Here is a 12,222-nt window from a genome sequence, read left to right as displayed (position 1 = left end):
TGCGGCTGCCTCTTACCTATCTGTGATTCCAACAGTTGGTTCTAGTAGCTGCAGTTGGATTCAGTCTGCAGTTTTTCTTACCCTGTCTAAACCAACAACATTGTACAACCTCAGAGACATCAGCACCATCTGGCCAGTAAACCTCCCCCACTTCCTATTTTCAGAGGTCTGATCTCAGTTCTGCAGGGTGTCTGCTCAGAGCTCCTGGGGTACCAGTATCAGCCAGTGCTTCCCCTCAGAGGTCTGAATTCTGGCTCCATAGAAGCCTTCCTGCAAACTTCTAAATTTTAATAATCCTGGCCTATTGCCTTTGGTCATAAGTTCAGCATTAAGTAAGGAATAGACACTAAACAGTAGTTGTACTAAATTTTCAGGAGAAACTAGGCTTCTAGTCAAAGTTATTGAGCCTTGGAGTAGAGCATTTTCAATATTGATTTTGTATCATGGCCGAGACCCTCCATCCCTGGAAGCAAGAGTGTTTAGATCACACCACATCTCTGCCTAAAAACAAGACTTCTGATGGCTTCCCATTGCCCTTAGAATAAAGTCCCACGTTTTTATTCTGTCCTCTAAGCCGCTATATGAGCTGCTCCCAGCTGTAGCTCTCAGATTGCATGCATATCTTACTCTTCCCGCTTCCATGCACTTCGTTCCAGTCAGACAAGTTTTCTTTCTTTCCATCACACAGCCAAGCTCAGCTTGGCAAGTTTGCCTTTGCTCTTGCTATGATTTTTGCCTGGAATGTTCTCTCTTGAGACCTTTGCATGGCTAATTTCTTATTCTTCAACATATAGGCTCATTGTTACCTTTCTAGAGAGGTCTTTTCTGAACACTCAAAGAATTGCATTTCTTCTATATAATCCTGTTTCTTTTATAGCCTTTACCACAATCTGTAGCTATCTTGTTTACTTTTTTATTTGCTGTTTTTCTTCTCTATGAGGAGAATAATATAAACTCCATGAGGACATCTGTCTTATTTTCTCTTTAAGTATTTAGTGAACAAAGAATACATTTAGTTTTCAGTACTATCTAAAATGTGCAAATCAATATAAATTTTTTACTTCTATCCTACAAATGAACCCAGAAATTCAAAGTACCTAAATGTATAACTTCCATTGTCCTAAGCCCACTCAGAACAAGTGGGCAACTGTTTTCACTGGATGAACTATTCATGCATTACAGTAAGCCATCTGGGGAAAAGGTTTGGCAGCAAGAGGGTTAAGCACAGTTTTGATAGAAGACACTGTCAATACAAGAGACTGTCAGACTGAAGAAAGGCTGCTGCAGACCATTCACTGATGTGTTTGAACCAGGCAAATGCACATCACAAATATCGCAGAATTATGGCTGTTCATCCCAGCTGATTCCATTCCATCATGAACCTGAAGTTTCCTGTAAATAAGCCCTGAGTACTAGCTCAAAAGACAAAAGGTACAATCTTGTCAAATAAGCAAAAATTTAAGGTAAAGTGCAAGAGTCAGTGAAATTGGTGAAATCTTTTAACAAAGCCCTGTAAAATTATATTGGCCCCCCAAATTTTACCACCGTGTCTAACGTTGACTCATGTTGCTTTTCAGAATGCGTCTGGTGCCCATGTGAACCAGAGGGTTGGCTATTAGAGTGTCAGGGCACCAGTGTTGGGTTCTCATTTAAAACGTTCAGACTTTTGGGATGTTATATTTCATGAGTCCATTGAAATTTCTCTTTGTCCCACTCTTGTTCTACATTAACTATACCATCAATATTTGTTTCCAAACCATTTAATATTTTAATATATGTGATCTAATAAGATCAGTATCAAATTTTATCTAGACTGTTCGGGACATGATTTTCCAGGGATAGATTATCCAGGTCTTATACTTCTACCACTAAAAGCATTAATTACTCCTCCCCAACAAAAACACATATAGGAGACCAGGCGGAAGAAGGGACCCAGACAAGTCTTATTTGTGAATTCAGCCTCAGGACAATGACACTAGCCTGCCAGAAACCCCTGCACTACCCCATGGCCATGATATCCTGCCATCTCTCCCTTCTGGGGTCGATGATTTAGATTTAGAAATATACAATCTTCAGATTTGTACCCATGTTCTCTCATTATAATTTTATAACAATAGGAGACATGACTGTCCATTGCCAATATCCCAAGCCAAAAAGATACAGGCAAACTTTCCTTCTTATTCTACTCTGTTTGTCCTTTTGAGGCCTTGACAAACCTTAGCATAAATCCTTTCCATACCACAGCACACAATTGTAGGCATCATGCTCTGGGCCATTCCGAGAAGGCAACAAGATGGGAAATTTGTCTGTAACCTCATAAACAGGATTCTACACTGGGGCTTTCTACTGCTAATGAGCTGGAATATATATATATATATCTCCAAAGATATATCCAGTTTCCCAGATGTACTTTTGGCAGGGCTATGGTTGTAAACCACAGTGCAATGAAATGGAGAGAATATCCCAATTACAAAGGAAATACTGGTCTCCAAAAGTGCTCCCTACACGTCATCATTTATGACACTGGGCATTGTTAACCTGATTTACACTCTTTCTCAGTGGGACAAGGCTACACCTTCTCAAACTTCCTGTCCTTTAGTACACATAGGAGCAAGGAAGAAATATAAAGCTTTCAAAGGTGGGAAATAAGTTAACAGTCTTCTGCAAGTCCTTTGATCTTCACAGAGGCACAGAGCACTGGTTCCGGTGACAGGGAAAGCGTTTGTATAATGCAATAAATTGTAAATAAGGGAGGTAGGGAGCAGAGGCACAAGGGTGAGGGGCCCTAGAATCACTTCTCATTCTCATTATTTTCTCTTCCTTATAGAAGTGGCTGAAAAAGCAGGTATAGGGTTGAACTGGAGGAAGCTGAGGTTTGCTGCCTTTTCAACTGTTCCTGCCTTTTAAACTTGGGTATTGACATCCTATGTGAGTTACCAGCTGACACTAGGGCCTTGAGCAAAATGGAATTGGGTCACTAGGCCACCTCTTGTTTCCTTTCCTAGCCCCTCTCCCACCTGTTCTGTGACTCATCATCTTTATGCTCTCCCTGCTTAGCCCCATCCTTATTTCTCTTTGTGTGGACATTACAACCAAAGCCACTTTCCCCACCCACATTTGAAACAAATAATTATCATTTGGAGAGTAAATGGAGCTTAGCCTACCAAACCCTGATTATTTGAAATCATAAATAAAAATGTGGATGATTCTATCTAGTTAACCAAATAAAGACAACAAAATCTCCTTTTAAAATTCCTATTATAATTCAGCTTACACGGAGCAGTCCAATTAATCATTCTACTACAACCACTTTCAGTGTCTCTACCATACCCCTCAAATTTATAATTACTACAATTTGCTTACAGAACAAACTTCAACATTTTAATCTTGGTAATTTGAAGCTCTTCATTAATTTAGTTAAAAAACTGGATGCCAGGAACTCTACTAGGCATTGCTGAGAATACAAATGAGGAATGGGACAAAATAGGGTTTCAAAGTACCTCCCCGCAAAACACTTAAAGGAAAAACAGCAAAGAACCCAGGCTTGGCAGACACCTTTTCAATCAAGTGTTCACACTGAGCATCATGAATCATGGCACACACAGAAACTCATGCTACTTGATTGGATGTGATGAAAACATAGCACGATTTTCTGGTGTTCCTGTGAAAGCAACATAGCAAGATTCTAGTCACGAGGAAACGCCAGACAAAACCAAACCAAGAAACATACATTAAAAGATCTGGAATGAAATATTCAAAAGTATCAAGGTCATGAAAGTCCAGGAAAGACTGAGGTCATTAGAGAAATACAAATCAAAACCACACTGAGAGATCATCTCATGCCAGTTAGAATGGCGATCATTAAAAAATCTGGAGACAACAGATGCTGGATAGGATGTGGAGAAATAGGAACACTCTTACACAGTTGGTGGGAGTGTAATTAGTTCAATCATTGTAGAAGACAGTGTGGCAATTTCTCAAGGATCTAGAAATAGAAATCCCATTTGACCCAGTAATCCCACTATTGGGTATATACCCAAAGAATTATAAATCATTCTACTATAAAGACACATGCACACGTATGTTCACTGCAGCCCTGTGTACAATAGCAAAGACCTGGAGCCAACCCAAATGCCAATCAATGATAGACTGGACAAAGAAAATGTGGTGCATATACACTATGGAATACTACGCAGCCATAAAAAACGATGAGTTCGTGTCCTTTGTAGGGACTTGGATGAATCTGAAAAGCATCATTCTCAGCAAACTGACCCAAGAACAGAAAGCCAAGCACCGTATGTTCTTACTCATAGGTGGGTGTTGAACAATGAGAACACATGGACTCAGGGAGGTGAGCATCACACACAGGGAACAGTTGGGGTGGGTAGGGGAGAGACAATGGGAGGTGAGGAGGGATAACATGGGGAGAAATGTCAGATATAGTATGCACCTAAAGTAAAATAAAAATTAAAAAAAAGAAGAAGAGAAAAAAAGAGATAGGACAACTTAATCCCATTGTGTGATTCTGTACTAGATGCTTTTACTATAAAGGTGATTATTGGGAGAATTGGTGAAGGTTGAGTAGGGTCTAAGGATTAAGTAATATATCAATGTTAATTTCTGGTTTTGACGGTCCTATTGTGATTATTAGGAGAATGCCCTTGTTTGAAGAAAATGTACTCTAAAGAATTCAGCATGATGGGGAATCTTACTTTTCAGTGGTCCAGGACAAATTTCTTTATACTGTATTTCCAAATTTTCTGTAAGTTTGTTTCAAAATAAGAAGCCATTAAAGAGATATACTTTCCATTTACTATTCTGATTCTATATAATGAAAGAAGGCTGAGCAGCTAGGACACTATTAGCAATTGTCTAGATGACAGCAGAGGAATGGCTGTTGGAATGGAAGGACGTGGGCCCATGAGAGTTTATAATGGCGAATCTATGGGTTTAAAACAGAACATTAGTGCTCAGGTTGATCTCTGGGGAGGTAAAGACTGCTCTGAGATGCAGTCTTCTCCAGAGAGAAGAGCAGTGCCAATACGATGAGGGGAACCAGAAGTTGCTAGTTTCTTAAGATGAGCTTTAAGTCCAATTTCCCTATCTAGGCCCTTCCAACCTCAAATACATAAACATGCACTGTTTGGCTTATTTTGTCTCCTTTTCTCTCGCTGCACCTTGATCAGCTCTCCATGACTCGCTTCCTCCCTTCACATTCTACGTGGGCACTCACAGCCCTATATTTTATTCAGGTTTTGGTTAAGATTCGTGCCCTTTCTGCCCCTGAGAGAAAGTCTGACACAAGCACACAGCACGTATTTGGTGGCTGCTGTAGGGCGGATGCTATTCCCATGGCAGCTCCTTACTCTGCATTCGTTTCATAGTTCTACATGCAGTGCTGTGTCTGACTGTGTCACCCCAAATTCATAGGTTGAGTCCTAACCTCCCAGGTGATGGTATTAGGAGATGGAGCTTTTAAGAGGTTATGTTTTTGGGAGATGATTAGGTCATGAGCATGAAGCCCTCATGAACTGGATTAGTGCTCTTATAAAAAAGGCCCTGAGGAGCTCTCATGTAACTTCCACCATGTAAAGATACAGGGGGAAGATGCCATCTCTCAATCTGGAAAAAGCCCTCACTCGACAGATATTAAATCTGTTGGCACCTTGATCTTGGATTACCCTGCATCCCAAACTGTTAGAAATAAATATTTATTGTTTAAACCACCTACTCGTTGGTATTTTTGTTAGAGCAGCCTCAATGGACTAAGACAGTTGGTATCACACATTCTCGTATTTCCTGATATACTGTATTGTAATGGTATGGCGGTTTTCTCTGTACACATTCTGTCACCGCCAAAGGATGGCAAGCTCTTCCAGGGCAGTTGATGGGTCTCCGTAGCAATGATCACTGTGATGAGCATGGAGTAGTTGCTCAATGAATGTTTGTAGAACTAAACTTAGAATGATGACAAGAAAGAAAAACAACCAGTGCCAAACAGAATATGACATCATGCTTTACTTATTTAATTAAAATAGGAACCATAAAAATGTATGTTTTGGTGTTAACTAAAACGCAAAGTAACTGTCCCTGAGTAAATTAAGCATGCTAATTGAGAACACAGACCGGGAGACAGCTGGCTGGGGTGCATTTGACTGATGGCTCTACCTCTTACAAGCTCTACCCTCCTGGGATTATCCATGTCATTCATTGCCTGAGGTTTTTGTATTAAGTGAGATCATATATGTAAAGAGTGATTGGCAAATTGTAACAACTTAAGGAAAGTTAGCTAAATATCACCTTTTCTTTTTCTAAAAATCTTAGATAGAACATGGGAAGCCATAGCTCTGAAATTCTTTCAGAGAGGCCATTCTCTAAGAGGCCTTAGCTAGGAAGCCTGCTGTTGGAACAACCCATCTGGAGTTTGGGTAGAGAGAAGAATCTCATATCCAGCTCTTCTAACTACCTTTACACAAAGTAGGCTGTGAGGCTCAAGGACGATTGAGCTGGTACAAAAAGATCTGAGATTGTGTAGCCTTAAAATCTCACTCCTTTCCCCCAGGAAGGCAACTTTCCTCCAACTTCTTTTCTCATGCTTTCTCTTTAAAGCTACAAATCTGCATGTTTACTCTGTGTCCTTCAAGGCTGTCCTTGATACTTTTACTGATTTCCGCCACATTCTATGAGTCACAATTACAATGATTTATCCACCTTCTCTCTCTCACTCCCATGACTAAAGCAGTCATCTTAGGCTGCAAGTCTATTCTATATTTTGGGGTACGAGCAGCTCATTGATAAGTCACTTCTCCAAAGGTTTCAATATGGAAGAACATTTCATAGTGCTTTATATTAGTCCTATTATACTTCCACTGAATGGATGTTAGGAGGTCCTGGGGAAGGACTTTGCATAAATTGTTCACAGCTGTAACTCCAGGATATAGAAGGGCACCTGCCACATGATAGGTGCTTAGCATTGCAAAAATGACATAACTGCCCCAGAAGAGTTTATCGTCTTGTTGGCAAGACAAAATCCATGAATAGGAAACAGAAAGCACCATGCAATTAATTGGTCTCTGGTTCTAAGATTAAAGTCTGCCATTTCCCAGAGAGGTCCACAGTGGTAAAACCTGGATTTTTCTCTCTAGTCTCTGCCTGTGATGCTCCTAAAGCTTTTTTTATTTGTTTGTTTGGGTTTTTTTTGGCAGCCTATGCTTCTATTTCTTTCTCTGGGATGCAAGCTGAGCAGTGATGATTAAAAGTATTCCTTTTTTTATGTTTTGGAGATAGAGAAGTACATCTAAAATGCTAGCTTATTTAATTCAGGCCTCCTACTTGTGCCTCAATAATATATCCTTTTACAAAACTGAATTCTCTTATACAAGTGAGTTCTCAAGGTCATAGGAAGAGCAGTACAGAGCTGAATCAAAGGCAAAGAATGTTCTTGTAGCTGTCATATCAGTAAAATTATACTCATCATTGTCTATGAGAAGCAAAAAATGTCTATGTTTCCAGCCACTATTTCTGCCTAAAGTAAATTTTCTAATTTAAAAAGGCTTAATTCAGCTCTTTTCATACATTAAGTATGATGTCAATATATTTTAATTAGGGATTAATATTGCTGATAGATTTCTGTGGTTTCTCCTCATGTAAAATAATCTGTAATGTGACAATATGTCTATCCCAATTAAACAATGATCAGTACAATCAGCTGCACACAATAAAGGATAACACCGTCATTATAACAAATAATCCTATGAAAGGATTTTCATAGAATTATTTGACTCAATGTCAAAACACGCTTGTTGAAAGATGAACTAAGAAGCACAGCGTGGTCTTCTAAATCATTTAGTATGTAACATGTGGTCAGATCAGTTACACCATCTGAATTAAAGCTAGAGATGGCTATCTAAATCAGCATGACCCCAAAACAAATATATTGGATAATGGAGGGCAGGTGGGAGGCAATGAGAGAGAAAGAACTGGGACTATGCCATGGTGTTTTGTTTTGTTTTTTGTTTTTTTGAGGCTCTGCTCTGTTGTTAGGTACGTTGTTAACTGCTGCAGAATCCTCCTCAAAACCCAGATGTAGAGATTGAGACTGTATGTAAATACAAAAGGAGAAAGACAAAGAGAATAACAGGACACAGAAAAACAAAAATGATAAGAAACATTCTGTCAGCAGCATGCGATTAAAAAAAAACCCATACAGACCTGGCAGAATGTGGTTATTTCTGAAAATGACACTCACTTTGAAGTCTGTTCTTTTAGTCAGATCTCTGTTAGGCTAAGGACCTCTCCCACTGCTGACATGAGAGATCAAAGGAAGTACCTTGCACCGCCTGAGGTGCATGACTAGCACAAGCCACTACAGACACCGAACAACAGAGCAGCTAATGGACATGCAGCCAAATCACCATCACAAAACACCACTTCTTTTGCTTCTTACAGGATAAACTACTTTGCAAAAGACCTTTAGGACCGCATTGTCAAGGATAGTTACTTGCCAAACTTCAGGTTTTTTTCCCGAGAGAAAATAGAATGAGCAAGTCACTAGTTGGTGTGGATCAGTTTCTACCCTGAAATGTGGCTTGATTTGTAATGCCGGCTTGTCTCAGCACCCTGACTCTCAGGAAGACAAAATCTGAGACATTATCTTCACCTTGACAAAGTTTTCAAAAAATGCCAGGCTCCTCATGTGCCACTTTGGAGAATGCCTCCTGCAAATACTTGGATAACAAGGGTCACCATGACAAGGGAAACTTCCTTTGCTGTTGCCAAGAGCAAATTAAATTTTCAGAGAGAATTTCACTCCTAAATGGTTACAGCTGATTCATGACTTTCATTTCTTTGCCAGACACCCAAATGGTTTTTGAAGAGGTTTCCAAGGCACAAGCAAATCCTCATCTCAGAATAAATAGCTCAAATCTCAGAGGAGAAAATAGCCAATTCTCCAGTGTTCTCTTATTTGGCATTCTCTTCTCTCCCCATTGTTGTTTCAATACTATTAGTCATAGTTTTCCTGCAGGAGAACACCTTCCTCCAAAGATAATGCTGTTTGGGTATAAGACTATTGATCCTGACTCATTGCTGCTCTGTTCTGACCTTGCAGTCACCTTCCCTGTTGCACTGGGATGGACATCTCCTCATAGTGTACAGACAGCGTCCCACCAGCAGGCAATAACCAGGAAGTTGTCAATGTCCATATCTGACACCCGAACCTCCACCTTCTCAATGCCAATGGAGTGAATCTCCAGTTCACTTCATCAATCCACTTTAAGGACAATATCTGGTGTTATCTCTAAAACCTTAAATTCTAATTTCTCACTCTTCGACCACAAGTTCCTGGCATTTTCTTCTCTCTGATTTTTATCATTTAGATACCTAGCCCCTAGATACTTCTGCTGTCACCTGACTTCCATTACCTCTTAGCCTTCATTCTTTCTCTACCCAAAGTGGACATTTTGGTTGATAACGTGTACAACAATCTCATGGTCTGGCTGCATGCTGCAGCCTCACCATCAAACTCTAACCCTAGATCAGTGTGCCAATTCACCCTCTCCATCCCTATGCCCAGAGAGCAGGAGCTGCTGGAGAAACATAGAGAGTGTGTAGAATGGTTCCACTGCATGGTCTCTAACCTGTTCAGGATGCTTAATATTCATGTACTGCAGATAATCAAATGATATGCCCAGGAATGGTGGGGAAGTAGAAGGTTGTTCTTTATATAAGAATGGCCATTGTGTCAGGTGCTGTGGTGCATACCTGTAATCCCAGCACTTTGGGAGGCTGAGGCGGATGGATCACAAGGTCAGGAGATTGAGACCATCCTGGCCAACATGGTGAAACCCCATCTCTACTAAAAATACAAAGATTAGCTGGGCATTGTGGTGTGCGCCTATAGTCCCAGCTACTAGGGAGGCTGAGGCAGGACAATTGCTTGAACCAGGGAGGCAGAGGTTGCAGTGAGCCGAGATGGAGCCACTGCACCCCAGCCTGGTGACAGAACAAGACTCCGTCTCAAAAAAAAAAAAAAAAGCCATTATTTGGAGTAGAAAGGTGGCCATTTTATAGGCCACAGAATATAACCTAAACTGTGACCTGGCATGAAAAGGCAAGTTGGACACCCTGCACTAGCAATCTGAACTATAAAAATGGAAAAAACTTATCAGCTGGCACTTGGACAGACCGAAAGAGGAGCAGATATGTAGAGAGCAGTTGAATTACAGTAATGGTAGAAGAGAGCCTGTACCCTACCCACCTCTTTCTTCATAAATGTGTGTGATTATTTAGACAATAGAGACAAGAGAGTAGACAAAGCTGTGCAACTCCTCTCTCTTACGGGATATCAGATGTGTGGGCCTGGCCAAGGCAGATTTAGGTCTTGTGAGACCTGAAGTTCATACAATTTTGAGATGTCCTCTTAAAAAAGAATACAAATTTAACAGGTGCAAAAGCAAACAAATACATTTAAAAATTGCTGCTACTTTGTATTAAGCTACATAACGGTGTAATCAAATTACTCTTATGGCAATCATTGACTTACCAGTGAATAAACATAGTTTGGCCACCAAAACGTTGTTTTCTTCAGGACATTTAACTGGGACAGTGACAGTTTTGCAAAGCTTTTTGTCTGGAGGTCAGCAAGATGGTGGAAAAGGAAGTTGTGGGTTTCATTTCCCTCCACAGGAAAATCAACCAGAACTATCCATAGACAAAAACACCTTGGTGAAAACCCCAAAACATGGGAATAAACCTGAACCACTTGCATGTTCCATGGAATTGAATAAAAATCTACATTGAAAGGGCAGCAGAATCAGTCTCACTTTAACTATGTCACCCCTCTACCTTCTGTAAGTTGGTACAGTGCCACATAGGATATTCCCCAGGGCTCATGGTGAGGAAGGAGACACAGGCATCTGGGATCACCTCCCCCTGGACTTCTACACTACATTGCAATAGAAGAAAAGGCTGGCCGACTGGCACCTCCTGAATCCCCTTCCTGTAGATGGCAGGCTTGATATTGGGGAAACACTGCAGAAGACATTGTTTTTACTTAAAACAAGATCAAACCTCCATCCAGAAACCAGAACCTTTTCACATGTGATTCCTAAAACTGTAAACCTGAAACCCTTTCATATGTGACTTCTAAAGCTGTAAACTCAGAAACCTTTTCACATGTGATTCCTAAAGCTGTAAATCCAAAACCCTTTCAATAGTGATTTCTAAGGCTGTAAACCTAAAATTCTTCCATGTGTAATATCTAGAGTGTAAGCCTATATAAAGACAGAACCTTCCTTTGTTAGAGGAGCTAGGCAATTTGGAACCATCACACGGCACTGCAATAATAATAATAATAATAATAATAATAATAATAATAATAATAAAACTCTTTCCTTCCCCATTTGGTGTTCGAGAGCTCTGTTTCCCATGGCCGCTCCTGCTATAATGGTTTCTACAGTGAGAAAAGAGAACAAGGGAAGTGGACAGCCAGCTTCCCTAGCATTCTGAGATGCTTCCCAGGAAGCCCAGTCTGTCTTCACCTCATGGGGACTGAGGAACATAGTGCAGTCAGACCACCTGGGGTCATGCAGAAACAAAGCAAGGAGGTGGGACCCACAGAGATCAGCACACAGATTTTTTTGTGAATGTACCTATCTTGCTGGATAGAAGAGCCTAGCCAGTTGCCTCACCTGAATTCAGGGCAAACGGAGCATCTTAGCCTTTTAGATAACCTGAAAGCAAACTCTGTCTGCCTAGGGTCATTACCAGCTGGCCCATCCAAAATCACAGGCTAGACTAACTAGTGAAGGTCTATCCCTGCCAAAGAACTCCTGTAGAAGCCAGAAAAGTTGGCTGTCTCTACAAAGGCATAAACACCAATGCAAAGACATAAGGATTACAGAGACTTGAGAAATCATGTTACCTTCAAAACAAACAAACAATGACAAAGCTTCAGCAATGGACCCTAGAAAAGGATAGATCAATGACAGAAAAAATGCAGAATAACTACTTTTAAAAGTTCAGTGAACTTCAAGAATATATGGATAAAAAATAAAATAAAATGAAATTCAGAAAATATACAACCACCACCAGAAATTTGACAAATAAATAGAGACAACACATAAAGAAACAAATAGAAATCCTACAGATGAAGATTACAATGACTGAACTGATGGAATAGGAAGCTTCAACAGCTGGCTCAATCAAGCTGAAGAATTAGTG

At 40.3% G+C, this 12,222-nt stretch overlaps 1 protein-coding gene and 1 pseudogene across 1 annotated transcript in view; one reads left to right on the top strand and one right to left on the bottom strand.

Moving 5' to 3' along the window:
• Positions 1-12,222, bottom strand: part of CPA6 (carboxypeptidase A6) — a 320,090-nt gene that overhangs the window by 129,057 nt on the left and 178,811 nt on the right. The window lies entirely within an intron of this gene.
• The window catches only part of LOC108314834, a 47,484-nt pseudogene that overhangs the window by 33,814 nt on the left and 1,448 nt on the right, over positions 1-12,222 (top strand).

This window comes from Cebus imitator, unplaced genomic scaffold (assembly GCF_001604975.1).
Source record: "Cebus imitator isolate Cc_AM_T3 unplaced genomic scaffold, Cebus_imitator-1.0 Scaffold9, whole genome shotgun sequence".
NCBI lineage: Eukaryota > Metazoa > Chordata > Mammalia > Primates > Cebidae > Cebus > Cebus imitator.
The sequence above is the reverse complement of the archived record's forward strand: the minus strand, read 5'-3'. Positions and strand labels throughout refer to the sequence as shown.